Source organism: Petaurus breviceps, unplaced genomic scaffold, assembly GCF_028583685.1.
Source record: "Petaurus breviceps papuanus isolate PSGF00001 unplaced genomic scaffold, PetGlider_PUasm1.0 90977, whole genome shotgun sequence".
Classification (NCBI taxonomy): domain Eukaryota; kingdom Metazoa; phylum Chordata; class Mammalia; order Diprotodontia; family Petauridae; genus Petaurus; species Petaurus breviceps.
The window spans coordinates 37,680,583-37,698,537 of record NW_027187391.1 but is presented as its reverse complement, the minus strand read 5'-3'; the positions used below and the strand labels follow the sequence as shown (position 1 = coordinate 37,698,537).

At 36.5% G+C, this 17,955-nt stretch overlaps 1 long non-coding RNA gene across 4 annotated transcripts in view; it reads right to left on the bottom strand.

The window, feature by feature from the left end:
• Positions 1-17,955, bottom strand: part of LOC138152925 (uncharacterized) — a 306,686-nt gene that overhangs the window by 188,914 nt on the left and 99,817 nt on the right. For 2 of the 4 annotated variants that reach the window (XR_011166236.1, XR_011166233.1), the window contains exon 1: positions 4,175-4,614. The exons of the other annotated variants lie outside the window; for them this stretch is intronic. This is a non-coding gene — a long non-coding RNA (uncharacterized lncRNA). Of the gene's footprint in view, positions 1-4,174; positions 4,615-17,955 lie in introns of those variants that run through there. 4 annotated transcript variants of the gene reach the window in all.

Sequence of the window (17,955 nt, the reverse complement as noted above, 5' to 3'; positions counted from 1 at the left end):
TTTAAATCCTTATGTAATATCCAGACCCCCCCCCCCTTTTAGGCAACACAAGCCAGCTTTTGATCATTTACAGGAAGGTTGTTCGAATTTCGGCTTTCTGATTTTGACCAGATCTGTGACTTCATTTATTTAGGGAGTTCCCAGTGAGGAGCTCCATTTGTCAGTACAGATTGACACCTTCTAGGCAACTTAAGCGTCTTAGACAGTTTCCTGAGTCACTAAGAGATTAAGTGTCTTGCCAGGAATCACACAGACAGTGTGTTTCAAAGGTCCCCAATCTTCCTGCCTCCCAGGTCTGCTCTTTAACCACAAAATGATACTGCATGGTAAATGTTGATTTCAATCTTGCAATATTGTCCTCCTCCCTGCTTTCACAAGCCCCCACATCCTCACCATCTCTGCCCAGAATTATTTCTGCCTGCTTCATACATCAAAAGTGTGATCCAGGGAGACAGCAAATACAGTTAGCATGTATACAGGTCTCCCATTGCATCCTGGGTCATCTCCAGTCATCCTGATGAATATCTGGTCACTGGATCCAGATGTCTCTGGAGGAGAAAGTGAGGCTAGTGACCTTGCACAGCGCTCCCTCACTCAAATCAAAGTCAACTGCAAGTCATGTCATCATTTCCCTGATGCCATGGTCCTCTTTGAAAATGAACCACAAACACAAGCACGTATACATGCAGCAGCTAAACTGGAACAAATAAAATATTTGGAAGGGGGGAAGGGGTGACAAATTAATAACAACCAGATTTATAGGTTTCTGCCTTTAGAAGAACCCTCTAGTTTGGAGGCAATGAATTGGAACCCCTGAATCTCCGAGGCAGCTTGATTCTGTGTTGATGCACCTGTAAAAAGGAGTGTCACTGCTTAGCAAGAGGTGATGTCATTCATTCCCAGCATGGAGGAAGCAGGAGGGAGGAGATAAGCACTCCCCTTGAAAGCAGTGTGAAGAATCTGGTTCCATCTACATTTCTCAGTGAATCAGGCCTTCCTAGTGCAGTTTCATGATTGTACTTGAAGCATTTGAATTCCCAGACCGTTGGGCACACCCTTATTCAAATTCAAGTATAAAACCACATTCCAGAGCCAAATCATGAATGATTTTTTTTTGGATATCTGCCAATTGAGAGAGTTTGTATTACTCCTTTTCCATTAGTGAAATTAATGGAAAAGTAGGTGAAATGTGGATAGAGTATCAGATTTGTAGCCCTAGAAGACTCCTAGAGTCAGGAAGACTTCCAGAGTTCAAATCTGCCCTCAGACACTTACCAGTTGTGTGACCTTGGGCAAATCACTTAACCCTGTTTGTCTCAGTTTCCTCATCTGCAAAATGAGCTAGAGAAGGAAATGGCAAATCATTGCAGTACCTTTGCTAAGAAGACCCCAAATTGGATCACAAGGAGTCAGACACAACTGAAAATAACTGGTCATTTAATCCTGTTCTCCTATTTCTTCATCTGTAGAATAAACTGGAGAAGGAAATGGCAAACCACTCCAATATCTTTGCCAAGAGCTGGAGTCATGAAGAGTCAAATACAACTGAACAACAACCCAAAAAACAATATCCTCTCCCCAAGTCTTCTACCAGAAGTCAGTCTAAATTCCACTCACTTTGCCCCTCCTCCTCTCACACTGCCCATAAAAGTTAACATAAGCAATATTATTTAAATATGACTAACCAGAAGAATAGGAACCAAGGAATTTAAATAATATCTCAATCAATGATCCCAAGCTTAGGATAATTTACTAAATACAAGATCTTTAGCAGTTTATAAATAGTCAATATTTTCAGTGCCATACAATTGATATATAGTATGTGCATTAGCTGTTAGGCCCCGGCTCACAGGAAGCATCTGTAGATGTGGAAGGTCAGAGGTGAGGAGGTTTACAATGGGCAGTTTTCAAAGAGAATGATTAAGTGTGTGGAAACTGGAAGTTTCAGGGAATTGGATGTGAATACTTTTGAAGACCAGGGTTAAGAGGCAAAGACAAAGAATGAAAGATGGAGAGGACGCTAAAAAACAGTAATCAGTGAATGGAGTAAGAAGGACAAGTAAATAAGAGAATTACTTCTTACTGTAGAGGAATGAGAAGACGGATAGAAGCAAAGAAACAAATAAGTGAGCTTGGACACTTCGGTGGATCTCTTGTTTCATTACTTTGTGTGTTCCCTCCCTCATCTTTTCATTCTACAGCATATTGGGAAGAATGTCAGATTTGAGTCAGTGACCTTGGTTCAAATCTGGATTTTTACTATTTGGGTGGTCAGAAACAAGTCACTTAATAATGCTATTTGCACTGCTTATATCACAGGGAGACATTGAAGAAAAGTTGGCTACACCTTAAAGGGTTATATAAAAATGAGGCATTATTTTTATTGTCTAGTATATGACATTGACTAGAATTAGTTCCTTAAAATGGGCAAGGTTCCCCTATATCTACTACTGTATCTAGTCAGGCAGTTCTATTATGAGGCTGCAGGGACTGGCTTTGCCAATACCTACTCTCACTGACTGGGCTCTTGGCTTTGAGGCTAAACATCTTTTTGACAAGGGAACTAACCTCTCCAATGCTTCAATATGCTCCCACCTCAGACTCCCAAGGGCAGGAAGGGAAGTAAAAAAAGTACCCCAAGTCAGGTCAGATTACCAAAGAAAAGAAAGTACCCAAAGTACAAACATGAGTCAAGTATGGAATAGACAATTTAATATTCACCAAAGAAAGAGCATATGAAGGACTAAAGAACCATAAGATGATCACAATATTTTGAGTGGCTGATATTCAAGCCTAACTGAGACATTTGCAATAGGATTACTCATTAGCTAATTTGTATTTCACCTCTAGTGAGTACATCCCTATCAATTTGAAATGGGGTTTTTCTTCCCCACCCCCGGCCATCCTCCCTTTCTCTGTGACCCTTTCCCTCTATATCAGACTGCCTCTGCCCTTGTTTCAACTATAACTGCTTTGGTAGCTGATACATCTCTACTTAGGTGCTACCCTACCCCCAAGGAGGATGCCAGCAGCCTTTTAAACTCTGATAAGCTGCTATACAAAGGTAAAGAAGGCACAAAGCAGAGGATGCCCCATTCCACAAACCGGCTGTCCTAGGTTCACAGCTTGTGGCCCAGTGTTGGGGAGGGCACTTCAACCCTGTAGCATTCAGTCATCCTTACACTTTAAAGACTAGAAGGAAAAAGAATCCAGAAGGGTAGAGAGGGCCCTTTTAACATACCCAAGTCTTCTGAGTCAACAACCAATTAGAAGAGATTTCATGGCCAACAAGAAACAGTTAAGAAGTTATCTATACTTTCTCCAAAGGAGGTGGGGGAAGCATGTCTCCCTCATCATGTATCCCCAAAGGGTGCAACATTTGTGCCTCAATTGTCGTTTTATAAATTGTCTATAGAGGACCCACTAAATAAGAAGATGAAAGTTTTTTTTCAAAGGTTCTTGTAATAGACTGGAGTAACAACATTCTATGGAGTAACAACAACAGTCTAACCATTCACTCATGGTCTCTCAGTCTGACTTACCTCCTTTTCTGGTAATAGACATCCTGGAAATGTCTTTCATGACACTTTTCCCATGTGAGTCATGGTTGGTAATATATCATAAGCATAAGCCTATTCACATCTTCCATGTGCTTTTTCATTTCTTTAGGGTTTACTCGTAGCTTTGATTCCTACAAAGTCATTATTTTTACCCATATAATATCACAAATTAAAAATTAATATTATGCAAATGAACTACTGAATTACTGAGATATTTGGAAACATTGAAAGCATTGTTGAGCACTTAGCATAGTGCCCCAGTACTTAGCACAGCATGTGGCCCATAGTAGGTGCTTAATAAATACTTCCCAACTTAACTATACAGTTTTTCAAATAAGATCTGATCTGATTGTCTCCTATTCAATCCTGAGCCCAAATCATTGTCCATAAGGATAACTAATATTTATAGAAAACCTTAAGGTTTGGGAAAAAAAAAACCTTTACATTCATGATCAGCACAATTTTGTGAGGCAGGAGTCAAGTATGGAATTTAACATGCTGTGAGGCAGGTAGTATAGTCATTACTATCCCCATTTTACAGATGTGAAAATTGAAGTTCAGAGATTCAGTTAGTATGTGTTAGAGCCTAGATTCAAATCCAATTTTTTACTTACCCCAGGTCCAGTGTTCACAATGCTACCTGTCTTTAGGAAGCTAGCAAGCAATATCTGTGATTTTTTCTACTCCTTCAGGATCTTCTTTTCTTTGTGATACCTTGAAAATTGATCCCTGATTATCTTTTAATCATGTCATTTACAACATAGATTATTTTCTCTGCATGCAGTCCAAGATCTAGGTATAGTTGTACCAGTTATAGCAGTAGCAACTAGTGATAACATTTGCATAGACCAAGCTCTCATAATGCAACAATTACCGAATACTTTGCTAAAGAAATTTGTAATGGCCCAGGGCTCAATGTAATTTGTATATAAAGGGATATTAGAAAACCTTGTCCTCCATAGGGAATCTTTCTTTAGCCTAGATCCTACACAAAACATTCCACAAACCTGGCATACACCTAATGCAAACAGATGTCTCCCTGTTTCACTCCTTGTTTATTGTCAATACTCAGCAGATTGTTGAACAAAATTATTGCTGTAGTTGCAACTGTCCTAGACTTATGTAATTTTAACATGTATGGGCGATGCTCAGTCCTGGTTTAAGGATTATTTTAGTCTCCTGTTTGAAGAGAACCACAGGCTGCATTTTGTTCTACTTTCATATATGCTTTGTTTCCTTCTTCAAATTGATTTCTGGAAAAAAAAAATAGCCCAATCTTAAATTTGCTACACTTTCTCAGGCAGCTGTGGGAAATAAAGATGTGATCTATTGGAGAAAATGGTCTGCAAAAAGTTGTCTGAATTCTCATAAAATTTTATAGAAATGAAAACGGGAATAAAGACTTGTTCTGAATTCTCTATTATCTTTTTTTTTTTTGCTAGAAGCAATGTCTGTAATCTTTTCTACTCATTCGGAATCTTCCTCTCTTTGAGATTCCTTGAAAACTGATCCTGAAGTACCTTTTAATTATGTTGTTTCCTGCATTGGTTTGATCAGGTCTAGCAACTTTTTCCAGCTTTGTCTTGTCAAATGCAATTGACACTTCTTCATATAGTACTACAAGGATATGGAAGTCATGGGGTCCATATGTAATACTTCCATATCTGCAGAAGATCTGTTCCTTTTCACAATGTTTGTGGTCTTTCCAGTTTCATTTACAAAATTTCTATCATCTAAATTAGTTGGATATGAAACCAAGCTCTTTAAAGTTTTATTTTTTCCTTAGTTGATAGTTTATGGGGTTTTTGTTGTTGCTTTTTATTGTTGTGTGTGTGTGCGCGCACGCACGTGACAGACAGACAGACAATACTCATGGTCATATGGCATTTTCCTCCATTTTTTTAAAACTAGAACGAACCTGTAATTTCATTGGTATGGTGGATTCCTGATGAAGATACCTCCTCTACAAATGCAACTGTTCTTCTGCTAAGAGTCTGTCAATAGGAAATCACAACTTCACAAAGTCTTAGACAATTACCTGGGACACTGAGAAGTAAAGAGATTTTCCCATGGTCACATAGTCATTATGTGTCAAAGGCATGACTCAGACTCAGGTCTTCCTGATTCCTAGGCTAGCTTTCTATCCACTGTATTATGTTGCTTCCCATTATCATATATCCACTTCATAAGAGAGATAGTTAAAATTCCATGACTTTTAAAGTAAGAAAAAAATATTAATCAGTTGAAAGGGAAAAGAAAGGAAGACATTTTTTTCTCTTTATATCATGTAGTGATATATGAGAAAAGGAGGGAAGAGAGGGGAGGAGAGGAAGGAAAGAAAAAAGAGGAGAGGAGATGAGAAGAGAGGAGAGAGAAAAACTACTTGAATAGAGAAATAATGTTGATTTTTCTCAAGAACATTTTTTGAGCCTTTGTAGATAAACAGAAATTCTATGTGTCTGATTTATAGGATATCTCCTTTTAAATGTGATAAATCCTTCATTATCACCCTTCACTACCATTTAAAATTGGAAGGGCAGTGGAGATGATAGGTACTTTGCTTAGAGGGAATTCCCATCATGGTACAAAACTTTAGCTTTTCTCAATAGCCTAATTGTAAGTTTTGTGAACTTCTTTCATTTTATTTTGTCCTCTCTGATTATCTCTGTTAGATGCATTTTCTACTAGTCTTTAATGAAATTTTATCAACAAACCCTCTCCCAGCTCCTGGCAATCGTGGTGACCAACATCACAATCAGGTTTTATTTAACTGCCTCTGGTGTCACCAAAATCCACCCCAGACCATATCCAGTGGTATGCTAGAACAATTTTAAATGTGAGCATTTACACCTCAGAAAGCAGTCTAAAACTTGGGCTTCTATTTATTGTTTTATTGATTGTCTACATTAAAAAATGACAGAAAAAAATCTTAATAAGTAGATTAATCTCAAAATGGTATCATGTGCACAGGGTTTGTTTTGACTTTTTTTCCTCCAGAGTGCTAGTTATTAAACATTTACCAGCACACCCCTCATACATCCTTTATCTCCCATATAGTCCTTAATAGTGAGTTATCAAAAATAGCATACTCAAGCTGTTTATGTAATAAATATAGACTTGACTAAAGGTTTGAAGACTTAGAATGTAAAGACTGTATAGATGAGCAATTACCGTAAAAGAATTAGTTACAAAGTACCACTTGGTCCAACTCGGGAGATAAATTTCATTATTTATATCCCTTTGCTTCTGGATTTCCCTTGTCTGGTGCCTAGCCTATTCCCATTTCAAGTCTTTTGTCTCTAACTATCTGAGTCTCCCTCAATATAACTTAAGCACATTAGGGTCAAAGTCTGCTTCATTTTTTTGACTGTACCCCCAGTGCCTATCACATTCCTGGCACAAAGAAGGCACTTAATAAATGCCTGTTGATGGATTGTATCATATTCATAGAAAGAAAAGATACTAGAGTTGGAAAATGTCCTAGAGAAGACCCCTTCCTAGTTCCACCTAGCTTCAACTTATAGTTACAATGAATGCTTTTTCTTGGACTTTCTTGGATACCAAAGAAGCAGTAACTCTGCACAACTATTTCCTGCACTGTTTCATAAGGAACAGCCCCCCATACCTTGTTTTCCTACATCTCCAAGCCATAAGTCTCTCTCTTGGTCTTCATATTCTATAGAACTACTACTTTCCTTTTATGCACCATCCTGTTTCTCACTTGGATACCTAAGTTTGATCCGAGGTCCTAGGGCCCAGAGGTTCTATAACTATTATCATATACCAGAATAAATGTATGTACACACATGTGCACACACATACATACACACAATAACATCTTCTTTAAGAAGATAATAAAAAATAAAAGTACTACAAAGGAATCTAGCTCCTTAGTTAGCAGTACTTATATGATAAATTACTAGTACCTTCCTCACTTGTTTCCATTCTTCCATGACCTAAAAAAATGTGATTACTCTAAATCACAGGCTATCCATATGTCATTTCACATCCTGTGTAATTCTTACACATGGCATTATACCCACGGATTTGTAATTTCCTTAATGTTTAATTTCATTAACTTCTTCCAATGGTACAGCTTATAACCCCTTCTTGGCTTTTATCCAGCCTCTCATGAGTCTTACACAAGAGATCCCCTCAAAGTACTCTAGATCTTCCTCTAAATTTCATCACATTATATGGTTACCAGTAGAGTACACAGCCTGGCCCCCACATATCTCTGGCTGTGCCTATAAGATAGGCCCAATTGTTTTTCTGCCCACACATTTCTGATGATCTCTTTAATGAAGCTTTTGTTGTATGTTCTTCATTGTTAATAACCTGACTATTTCCACTCACCATCCATCCATCCTCTCACTAAAGACAGACAGACTGACTGACAGATAGTTATATATAGATATATAAACTTATAGGTAGTTAGGTTAGATCATCTCTAGGACCTCTTCCAGATAGACAGATGGACAGATGGACAGATAGACGGATAGATGGATGGATAGATAGATAGATAGGTAATTGGGAAGTATATTTCCCATTTACTTTTGGGTGACCCAAAACTTTAATTCTTCAGACACTGTGGTTTTCCATGACTTATTAGTGTGCAATATCACTAGAAGAATATTTACGTAAAAAAGACATGTCTCTCAGGAAGAAGTGTGTGGTCATCTCTCCCACTTCTTAGACTCTTCAGATTTCACTTGCCACTCTGAATACCCTTCTTCTATTACCTCCCACTCATATGTTGTTTTCCTCCACTAGACTATAAGTTCTTTGAGGGAAGGTAGCATCTTCCTTGTTTATATTTATATTCCCAGTCTTTAGAATGGCGCTTGCTGCACATATACTTTAAACATATAATAAATTATCTAGCTATCTGTCTAGCTATCTAAAAGTACTGTATACTTTCTCAAATGCAATCCAATTCAAACGCTTCATCTTATTTAATTTGGGACCCTCTTCACGGTCAATTTTCCATCTTGTATCCAAGATACACATACTAATAAAATAACCCTGCACTATACATCCAATTGTACATCATTTTCTCTACAAAATACATTCCTCGTCTACTCGTTTTTTCCTGTGTAAATAGTTAAATTGATTCCAGGATTTGATGAAATCAGCATAATGTCTACTGCAAACAGAACCATCCAGAGACTCTCACCATTAATAGGGAAACAATTTGGACTCTACTCCTGATATCTTGAGTGACAGTGGCAAATAGTGGGGTAAGCATAAGTCTCCATTTTTATACCTTGCCTAGCATTTTTAATCAGAGGGCTATTAGGGAGAAAACTTCTTGCAGAAGATAAGGAAGCAGAAACAAGGACATAGAGATGAAGAGGGAAGGCATTCGAAGCATGGGGGATAGTCAGTGAGAAGTTCATAGTTGAGAGATAAAGTGTTATGTTTGAGGAAAAGCACAAAAGTGTCACTGGATTGTAGAGCTCATGGAAGGAATTAAGGTATGATGTTGGAGTTGTAGGATGGGACGAGGTTATGGAGGATTTTAAAAGTCAGGGAGGATTTTATATTTGATCCTAGAAGTAATAGTGTCACTCAAATTTATTGAATGGGTGTATGACATGGTCAGAATTGCCCATTAGGACAACCATTTTGAGAGTTGAGTAGATGATGGACAAGGTAGAGAGAGACGAGGAAAATGGAATAAATAAGGCCATTTCAATAGTCTAGACATGAAGTAATAAGGGTATGCACCAGGGTGATGGTAGTGTCGGGGGGAAAATACATATAGAAGACATATCATGAAGGTAGAAATGATAAGACTTGACAAATGATCAGATATGGGCAGTAGGGATGAGAAGCTGAGGATGACACCTAGGTTGTGAGCCTCGCTTGGTGGATAGTGGAATATGGTGGTACTATTCCAGTAAAGTGGAAATTATGAATTAGGGATAGTTTTAGGGAAAAGAAAATGAGTTTAGTTTTGGACATGATGAGTTTAAGATGTATATGGGATATCAGTTTGAAATGTCTAATAGGCAGTTGAAGACACAAGAGTAGCAGGTACTAAAAAGATTAGGGGTGGATAAGTAGTTCTGAGAGTCATCTGCATAGAGATGATAATTGAAACCATGGGAGTCAATGGGATGACCAAATGACACAGTATAATATGAAGAGAAAAGAGTATCCTGGTCAGAGTGTTATGAACATGATATGGATGGAGATAGAGTCAGACAAGTAAGTGGAAAAACAGAAGAGAGTGAATCCAAAAACCTATAGAAAAGAGAGTATGAAAGAGGAGGATGGACAGTGTCAAAGTGTACAGAGAGGTTAAGAATGATGAGGCTTGAAAAAAGGCCATTAGAGATGGTAATATAGAACTTTTACTCTCCTAAAATGAAAATCCATAGAATAAATATATTATTACTTCTATGAACAACTCCTCCCCCCTACAAAAAAAACAAAAACTTGAAAATGCTTCAACCAGATGAAATATGGAGGATCTGGGCCTTCTCAATTTTATTCCTTCAATCATCTATGACGGGTGGCTTAAAGCAGCCCTTTGATGTTATTAGCTATGATTAGCTTCAGGCATAAGCAAAGATATTGTACTACATTTATGTCTGTAAACATGCTTAGAGTCTGATAATGAATAAATCTTCACTCAGTCTTGATAAATTGAGGAATGGGGGATTCTATGACGTATTTGGTTATAATACCCATTGTATATAATGATTGCCTAATAGAGAAATGGATATACATGGTTTAAATGTTGTAAAGACATGGAGAAAGGAATAATTGCCTAAGTGGACTATATTCCTGCTAAATATTCATCAAGTCCTCTACTACATTGCTTCCAAGTAGGTTCAGACTGAAAGACTTTTTTTTTTTAATTCAAGCTACAGAAAATATATGTGGATAGCAAGAGGAACAACAATATTTATGTAGTGCTTTAAGGTTTACAAAGTATTTTACAACTACTATCTCATTTTGTCTTTACAATAATCCTGGAAGGTGGGGGCCATTTGTAAGGGTTATGGGATTTAAAGATCTTCCATGCCCCGTTGGACTTGCTGATGTAGCAGGAAGGGGCGGAGCAAGAGGAAGCAGAAGCCAAGCTAGCGTTCCTGCGTTGGCTGGCGGTGGTGGTGACGGCGGCAGCAGCAGAGGCAGTGGCAGCACGAAGCCCTTTTTGAGTTAGGACTGCTAAGGACTCCTGCTGAGGACTGCCAGGGGCCGGAGCTGCTGGGAGCGCGCTTCCAGGACGCTGGGTGGTTGCTGTGCGTGGGGAGAGGAGGACCTTTGCCTGAGGTAGCCTGTTCTGTTTTAAAGGCTTGAAAATGTGGGTGCTTTCTACTTTATCTACCTGTGCCAATGTCATAACTACTCTGATGGCTTCCACTTTCTGGTTTTGGGACTCAGTCTTTTGGTATCTTAATAAATTTTCTAGTTTATTTCCTCATATGGCAAACATGACGTATTTTGTAATGGATAATTATATCAGCATATTTGTAATCTCTATAGGCATTGTGAATATGGCATTGCTGATACACCATTATTATCCCCCTTTGACAGATGGGAAAACTAAGATGGATAAAGGTTAAATGACTTACCCAGGGTCACATAGTTAGGAATGTCTAAGGCTGTTTGAACTCAGGTCTTCTTCATACCAGATTGAGCACTCTATCCACTGTGCCACCTAGATACCTATCACTATATTTCTCAATATCATTGGTCTTTCCATGTCTTTGCAGTGAAGATAAGTGACCTAATAGTAAATAAAATGTTTTAAAATTCAAATCTTGTTTTAATGATGGACTGGATTTTTAATCATAATGCAGTCTGAGAATGGGACGAGCGAAGAAAGCGAACTATATTTCTTATATAAGAGCTGTCATTTTTACCCTGATGCACACAAAAAGATCATTGGGAAATGTTTGCATTAGACTGGCAACCTCTCAGAATTTAGAGGATCTCTGGAGGCCTAGAGAGAAGGCTGAGATAGGATAATAAAGTATTGAACAGGTAGGTTTTAATATCACATAAAAAATATGTAATGTTCCAGATGTTTACCTTTACATGCATTGAAAAACTATGACTTGGGTATTTATTATGGGTAGTTATGCTATTTACTCTGAGGGGAATGGGGGGAAATCATTGTATCAAATATCTTTCATAAGAATCTGATACCAATTATATCATTAATTAGCACAAGTATAATAAAAAATAACATTTCTATAAAACTTTTAAAATTTGCTAAGCAATTTATATATCTCATTTGAAAATTTGCAAATATCATTTGAGGCAAATGCTCTTACTATTCCCATTTTACAAATGAGGCCACATGAAATGGATAGAAATGTTTATATTTTATCTAAAGATGAAATGTACAGAACAAGTGTCATTCTCCCAACAAGTTAAGGAGTCAAAGGATAATAATTTTCCTAAGAAGAATTCCAAGTTATCAATATAGACAAGTGCTCTAAGTCACCAGTAATAATAGTGATTAAGATTTTTTTTTAAATTCTGAGGTTTCACCTTGTATTCCTAAAAGTATCTCAGCCCTTTGGGGAGCTTGCTTCATAATGCTTTTGCAACACACACATAAGGGAACAGGAAACAAAGAATTCTAGGAAAAGCCTCCTAAAAACAGCAACCTTACCAAAACTCTGCTGGGAAGATTCCCTAGCTCTTCCTCTTTCCACCCCACTGAGCAGATTGGTAAAAAAAAAAAGTCCCACTTCAAAACAGAGAAACTATCCAATTAACTCTGTGGCTACCATATAAGGGTCAGAAAGAACACTTTTCTGGAGTTCTAGCTCTCCCTGTTTTTATTTAGACTGCAGGGAGCTGCTCAGGTAGGGAAAGAGACTGATTTCCTTGTTAGAGTAATGCACCACAGCTGCTATCTTCTTGCCCCTGCAGCTCAACTGCCCTGCCTTCCTGATTAAATAATACTTTTAATTAAATTTAATTAATTAATTAAATTAAAATTAATTAAATTTAATTAATTAATTAAATTAAAATTAATTAAATTTATTTTAATTAATAAATAAATTAAATTAATTTTAATTAAATAATGTTTTAGAACTGGGCCCCCGAGCGCACGTGCGCACACAAGCACACTCTTGTGTATTCACTTTTGTTCTTACTTTGGCAGCCTATTTTTTCCATTAATCTTCTGTGAGTAAAGGACCAAAGATATTTCCATAAGTTCAACAAATGGTCTGAAATCTATGAGCTAAAAAAGCATTTTTATGAAACTACATACCTAAGATATTAGTATTCCAAAGTATCTAAATGGGAACCTGGTATTTCTATCTAAATCAAAGACCACACCATACAGATATGAAGATGTTGGGCTTTTTTAAGTTAATTAACTATTTACCAACTTAGGTAAAAGAGTAATTTCCTAACTAAATGGCCAGACATGGGGAGCCTGTGGTCTTGTGGCCTCGTGGTCTTCTAGGTTCTTGGGTGAAGTCTTTTGACTGAGTACAAGTTTTGCAGAAATTAAGATGATTTGTTCTCTGAAGTTTAGATTCAATCAAAGGCCTATACTTGAGGGCCAAGAGGGCCATATATGACTTAGGGGCCACAGGTTCCTCACCCCTGGTTTAAGTTATATTTCAGAGAACTGGGATGGGGGTTTCTTAATTTAATTAACAACTCTAATTTCTAAAATTAAGTAAAAGAGTTTGTTTGTTATCCAACTTAATTTAGGTCACTGCTTTTTCTATTAAATGGACTTTTCATAGTAGCCATTACAAAAGATAAAATAGATAATTTTGATGGCATGAAATTCAAAAGTTTTTGTACAAATGAAATTAATACATCTGAGTTAAAAAGGGAAGCAGTAGGACTTCTGGGTCATATGATCAACAAGAAATAGGACTAGATTTTTTTTTCTGATTTTCATGACTTCTCCAATCACTCCAAAGTGGAAATTATATGCAGAAGACAAAGCTATTTTAGCTATCTCCACAGTGTAGTACACCAAGAAAATTAATGAGGTAAAAAGTCAAATGAACTAACAGTGGAAAAGGCTAATCTCTAACCTTTTTGATACTCATTCAGCACCCCTAACGCCATTCTAGATCACTCTGGTGGGGCTGCATAGCAGATTAACGACTTTTCAATAGAACTCAATTCTACCCCACCCCCTTCCAAGTGGCCTCCCAATGCCACAGGGAAAAAACAAAAACAAAAAACAAAGAGAGAAACTTGCTCTGACTGGGATTCTAGCATGGCAGTTCCCTGTGCTGAAATAATATATACAACTTGAGAATTAAAGAACCAAGGCAACTGAGGAAGAATGTCATTCACCAGGTCTGACCAAGGCAAAGCACCTAGTATCCAGGTAGGGCCAGTTTTGAACACCCTCAGAAGTCAACTGGGAAAGAGATGGAGTCCATTGAAATATGAGTTGCCCAGCATGAGACAACTTTGAGATATAGCTCCCCGGGGAGACTTCAATCATAGGAGAAGGAATCAGAAAGTGAGCAACAGAGGAGTATAAGGAAAAAGACAAAATACCAAAGATCTCAGGAGGAAAAAAAAAATGATTAAAAACCATGAGAATAAGCAGATAAAGCATCCAGAAGACATTTATAACAAAAGAGGATATGGTCTCTAGATCAGCTAAACAAGCCCAGGAATCTATGAATAAATATTACAAGACAAAGGAAAATGAATCAACACCTGATATGGCACAGGGCTCTACATATATCCAAAAGATCACAGAACCACAGCAGGATGCTCCTAAATGGTTTAAAAGAGAAGGAAAAAAAGATTGAAAAAATAGAATTTATGACCTACAGCAGAAGTAAGTGGCAGAATAGAAAATCATGAATCCATGGTGACAAGTCTCATCATTGAAACAAAAGGAAGAACAACTGATTGGAAATGCAAATACATTGAAGTGAAAGACAATCTGAAAGAAGGGAAACAAAATGTAATCTTAAAAGGAAATTATCTCCATACAAGCAAAATATATTACTCTTGAATACAGGATAAATACAAGTAATTTATGGTATAATATAACAAAATGGGGACCAGGAGGCAAAATCTATAAGATGATAACCTAAAAACTGTTTAAAAAAGGAAACCCCAAATAGGCACCATAGAAGCTGTAATTTCATGAGGAATACAGGACTTAAAAGAAGGATGAAATAAATGTAAGACCCATGAATCAAACAAGAAAAATCTACAACAGACAGAAAGGGGAGATAAATTATGAAGAGAATTAGGGAGAAAATTCTTTTTGGAAAAAGATGCAGAAAGTGATTTAAAAAAAATTAATGGAAAAATATGAAGGGGAGAACAGGAAGAGTTATTTTACTGTACCACTTAATTGAGAGGGGAAAAAAGAGGTAAAGAATTACGTAACTGGATAAAAGGAGGAAACAGACAGGAACAGATATGTTCATTAAACTCTAAAACTAGAAAAAGGGGTAACAAACAGTGGGAACAGAGAAAGAGGAAGCTTGAGAGTAAAGAGAAGAGAGTCTTTGAGAATAGGGTTATTCTTAAAGTAGATCAAGCTAAGATAACTGCAGAGATGAAGTACAGTACTTACAGAGGAAGAGGAAGGAAATCTAATTTGGAAAGAAAAATCAGAGACAATTGAAATTAAAAAAAACAGCATATAACTTTAAATTTTTGTTAAGCATTGAACAATCCAATAGAAAAAGAATGACAGACTGGATAAGAAAAAAACACTCCACAAATTGTTGTTTACAATAAACATACATAAAAAACAAAGGTTTATGCAAGAAAAAAAAGAGGGACTGGAACAAAATTTACTATGCATCAGGTTAATAAAAAAAAGTGAAGTTCTAATAGTGAGCTATCAGACAAAGCAAAAGCAAAAATTGGACAAATGAAAAAGAAACAAAAAATTGTTATATTCAGTTGTTGACATTAAATTTATATGCTCCAAATGCTTTAGTATCTAAACCTATAAAGGAAAAATTAACAAAACTATAAGAAGATATAGATGTTAATTCAATAATGGCAGGAAATTTCAATATGCCTTTTTCACATTTGGACAAGTCTAACAGAAAGATAAAAGAAGGAAAAATAGAATTTTACAAACTACTGGAAAAACTAGAGCTAAAAATTTTATGGTACCTTCCAAAGGGGACTGCTAAAGAATATGCATACATCTTATCATCTCATAGAATTCTAACAAAAACTGACCATGTATCAGGGAACAGAAATATTGGAAACAGATGTAAAAAAGGCAGAAGTGACACTCACATTTATTACAGACCCTAATACACACACACACACACACACACACACACACACACACACACACACACACGCTATCGCTCAAAAACACTAATCATTTCAGGGATTACACAAATGGCATAGATCCAAATAAAGACTTGATGAAATCCTAAATTATGAGTATATTACAGACAAATCATAGAAAAATTATAAAGTGAAAGATATATATAATGGAGAAACAACAAACCAAATTTCTGAGATAAAACTAAAGCTCGGGGGAAAAATCATATCCCTAAAAACATGCATTAACAAAACAGAAAAGGAGGGGATTAGTGAACAGAATATGCTTTTTTTTTAATTAGGAGGCCAATAAATAAATAAACTTAAAGTAAGCACAAAAGATGAGCTTAAAATAGAAAATTTGGAGGAGAAATAGGTAAAATGCAACCAAAAAAAGCTGTAGAATTTATAAATAAAACTTTAGATGGCTTTTGAAAAGGTAAAAGAAAGTGATAAATTTTTAGCCAGACCGATTAAAAAGAAAGCAGAAAACAAAACAAAACAAATTGCAAATAATCAAGGTGAAAATACAATAAACCAAAAAGAAACAAAAAAGAATTCTCAGATTTTTACTATGTATGCTAACAAAGCTGAGAACACAAAAGAAATAGATGAGTATTTTCAAAAATATAAAATACCCAAACTAACAAAAGACTACATAGAAATCATAAATAATACAATCTCAGAAAGGAAGAAAGGGATTAACCTTTATTAAACATCTACTATATGTCAGGTGCTATAATGAGCATTTTACAAATAGCTCATTTGATCTTCACAACAACCTTGGGAGGTAAATCTGATTATTATTTCAATTTTACAGCTGATGAAAAGGAGACATACAGAGATTAAGTGACTTGCTTAAAGTCACTGAGCAAAAAAAAAAAAGGTTGTGTCTGAGGTCAGATTTGAATTCAGGTCTTCCTAACTTCAGGCCCATATAATGTTAATGGGATTTAAAATCTTCCCAGCCCATTAACAGGCCTCATGTGGAGCCCATTCAGGGAAGCTTGCTTAGGGGAGGCTTGTTTATAGAGAGGCTTTCACACCTTTTGCTAATTTCTAATTAGGCTCTGAGTCACAGGGCTGTGATGCCTTTTGACTCTGAGAAGTATACATATATTTCCTCCGAGTTGGTATTTTATTTTGGGGGCTTGCTTATGAGAAGGATCATGTGATTCCCTTGTCAAGATTCTGAGTAGCCACATGTTCAGAGCTCCCTGACTGCTCAGGCTTTCTCGATCCAGGGATATATATGTAAAGTGTATAGTTGATTCAGGCAGTCAGAGCCCTGTCTGTTGGTCCTGATTTCTCTGCTTGTATTTTCTCTGAAGTTCAGGGTGCTGACTTTTACCCTGAAGTAGTGAATGTAATTAAGAAAGATTGTTGACCCCTTAAACAGCTATCTTTCCTAGTAAAGCAGATCTAAGAACCTATGCCAGCAGTCATCCTGGATATGCCAGTGTGGTTGCTGCTACAGCCCAGCACTCTATCCACCGTACCACCTAGTTGCCTAATAAAAGAACTACTAAAGGAAAAAAACAATCCTCATTCTAATGACTTCACAGGAAAATTCTATCAAACTTTTAAGGAATGATTAGTACCAACACTAATACAATTTATTCTCAAAAAAAAAATTAAGATATACCCTACTTGGTTCCTTGTATGAGAAAAATATAATCCTAATACCCAACCATAGAACAATATAGTACAGGAAAAATATAGACCAATATCATTAATGAAGACTGATTAAAATTTTTCCAAGGGAAGCAGTAAAATGGTGGGGGGGAGGGATAATTGTGTCATGAATCTCAGATAAGGACTTGGTATCCAAAATATATAGACAACTAACAAATACATATGCATTTGTGTACATTTCACCCCAAAAGGCACTTTCTAATATATAATTGGTCAAATGATAGGAGTAAATAGTTCTCAAGAGAATTGTAAACTATTAGTAACAGGAAAGAATTCTCACTCTTCTAATAATAAATTACTACTAATAAGAAAAACACCTATCAAAATAATCTGAATATTTCACCTCATAAATTGAAAATTGGCAAAGATGACAAAAGATGTGAACAGTAAATATGACAGGGGTAGGGGGGTGGCATGGAAGATTTGTGGA